Here is a 3,027-nt window from a genome sequence, read left to right on the forward strand (position 1 = left end):
GGCCACCCAATTTGGGGGGCCTCAGGGGACATGCAGGTTTCTCCTGTTCTGAGGGATCTGTGCTGCTCCAAATGGCACATTTTCTTTCTGGGTGGCAGCTGGAGTCCTGAGCTATGGCTCAGGGGTCTCCTAATCTGGAGGGCTTCTGAGCTAGGCCTCAGAGGACTAAAGCCTGAAAACCCAACCTAAGGATAGTGTTAGGGCCTAGGGTCATGGAAAGCCCTATCTCCTAGCATTGAGGCAGGCTCCCCGGGTACTCAGCAGAGTGTGGTGTTCAGGTTACAGCCAGGCTCTGTGTTTGTGGAGAAGGGGCCATCAGAGGTGGGGGTGTCCTCAGAGGGGCATGAAGGTTTCTTCTGCTCTGAGCGTTCTGTGCAACTCTAAATGACACCATTTCCTGGGGACTAAAACCTGAAAACCCAACCTTGATTTAGGGTTAAGGCCTAGGGGCATGGCAAGACCTATCTGCCTGCTCTGAGGCAGACTCCCCATTGTACCGACTTGAAGGTGAGTTTTAAGCAGCCTCTCAGCTCTGGGTTTGTGGCCAGGAGAGGCAAAAGTGGGGGTTCCCTCAAGGGGAATTCAGGTTTCTCCTCTTCTGAGGGTTCTGTGCAACTCCAAAAGGTGCAGTTTCCTTTTCAGTGGCAGGCGGAGTCCTAGGGTGTTGCTCAAGCTTGCCAATCTTAAGTGTTTGGGGGCCAGGCCTCTGCAGATGGACACATGAAAATCCAACCTAGGGTTAGAGTTAGGGCCTAGAGGCATGGCAGGACAGATCTGCAGGTGCTGAGGTGGGTTCCTCAGGGATACGGGTTGAGGGCATGGGTCAGCCTGCATATCAGGCTCTGTATCCAAGGAGGACGCTGAATGATGGGGTGGTCTCAGGATGGCATGCAGGTTTCTCCCACTCTGAGGATTCTTTGCAAATCCGAACATGGTTTTCTCCTGGGTGGCATGCAGACTCCTCAGATGTGGGCCATGGGTCCACAATCAGGAGGTCTTGGGGGCCAAGCCTCTAGGGACCAAAACCTAAAATCCCAACCTAGGGTTAGGGTTAGGCCCTAGGTGCATGGCAGGCCCAGTTTGCAAGCACTGTTGTGCTTGCTTACTTACCAGCAAGGTAATTTAAGGGCAGGTGTCAGGTGGCATGTCCGTCTCAGGTTTGTGGCCAAAGACACCTCCAAAAGTGGGTTGTCCTCAGGGGTGTATAAAGATTTCTCTTGTTCTGAGGGTTCTGCACAGCTGAAAAGGGCACGGTTTCCACCTGGGTGGCATGTGGACTCCACAGGTACAGCTCAGGGATCCCCAATCTGGAAGGCTTTGGGGCCAAGCCTCTGGGGATGGTTGTCTGAAAAAACAACCTAGGGTTAGGGTTAGCCCCTAGGTGCATGCAAGCAAAACTTTTGGTGCTGACCCTAGCTCCCTGGGGTGACAATATGAGAGTTTGGTCCAAGCAATGATACAGGCTCAAGGCTTGTGGCCATGGATGCCTCCATAGGTAGGCATCCTCAGGTAGGGGTGACCTCAAGGGGACATGTAGGTTTCTCCTGCTTGGAGGGTTCTACTCAGCTCCAAACAGCTCAGATTCCTCTTTTGTGGCAGGTGGAGTACTAGGGTGAGGCCCAGGCTTCCCAAATTGAGAGGGGCTGGGAGCCAAACCTTGGGGGATAGGAGCCTGAAAACCCAATCTAGGGTTGGGTTAGGGCCTAGGGTCTTGGCAGGCCTGATGTGCCAATGCTGAGTTGTACTCCATGGGGGCCTGAGTTGAGTGCGGTGTTCAGGCAGCATGTTGGGTTCTGGGTTTGTGGCCAGGGGGGCCTCCAAAGGTGAGCGTGTCCTCAGGCGCACATGCAGGTTTCTCCCACTCTGAGTTTTCTGCACAGCATCAAAGGCACAGTTTCATCCTGGGTGGCTGGTGGAGTCATTGGATATGGTTTGGGGCACCAATTTGGAGTGCTTGAGGGCCTGGCCTCTGGGGGGAGCAGACTGAAAAGCTAACCTAAGGTTAGGGTTAGGGCATAAGGGCATGCATGGCAGGCCTGATCAGCCAGTGCTGAGGTGGACTCCCACAATGGCAGAGTGGAGGGTGAAGGTCAGGAGGCAGGTCAGGCACTGGGTTTGTGGCCAGGGTGGGCCACCGAAGGTGTAGATGGCCTCAGCGGAACCTGCAGGTTTCTACTGCTCTGAGGGTTTTGCACAACTCCAAATGGTTCGTTTTCCTCCTGGGTGAAAGGAAGAGTCCTGAGATGTGGCTCAGGGGTCCCCAATCTGGAGGGATTGCAGGCCAGGCCATTGGGGACAGAAGCCTGAAAACCATCCTAGGGTCATGGTGGGGCTAAAGGCATGGAAGGCCTGAAGCTGAGGCGCTGCTGAGGCAGACTCCCTGGAGGGCTGAGTTGAGAGCAGGTGTCAGGCAGTGTGTCAGGGTAGGGCTTTTCTCCAAGGGAAATGTCAAATGTGGGAGTGGACTAGGTTCTGCTCAGCTCCAAATGATAAGGTATCCTCCTGGGTAGAATGCGGAATCCTGGGGTGTGGCTTAAGGGACCCCAATCTGGAGGGTTTGGGGGCAGGGTCCCCAGATGTCCTAGTTGAGGGCAGGTTTCAAGCAGGCTGTCAGCTCTGCGATTGTGGCTACGTAGGCTTCCAAAAATGGCGATGTCCTCATGGGAGCATGCTGGTTTCTCTCGCTCTGAGCATTCTGCACAACCCCAAAAGGCAGTTTCCTCCTGTGTGGCAGGTGAAGTCTTGGGGTGTGGCTCAGAGTTCCCCAATCTGGAGTGTTTAGGGGCCAGTCCTCTGGGAACTAATGCACGAAAACCCAAATTAGGGTTAGAGTTAGTACCCAAGGGTGTGGCAGGCCCTATCTGCTGGTGCTGAGGCAGGCTCCCTGGGGATCAAGCAGCGTGCCAGTCTCTGGATTTGTGACGAGGGAGGCTGCTGAATGAGGGGGTAGTCTCAGGGCAGCATGCAGGTTTCTCCTGTTCTGACGAATCTGCACATCTCCAAATGGCATGGTTACTGCCAGGGTGG

The sequence above is a fragment of the Enhydra lutris genome, unplaced genomic scaffold (assembly GCF_002288905.1).
Source record: "Enhydra lutris kenyoni isolate GAN:26980312 unplaced genomic scaffold, ASM228890v2 scaffoldscaffold159, whole genome shotgun sequence".
In the NCBI taxonomy this organism is placed as follows: Eukaryota; Metazoa; Chordata; class Mammalia; order Carnivora; family Mustelidae; genus Enhydra; species Enhydra lutris.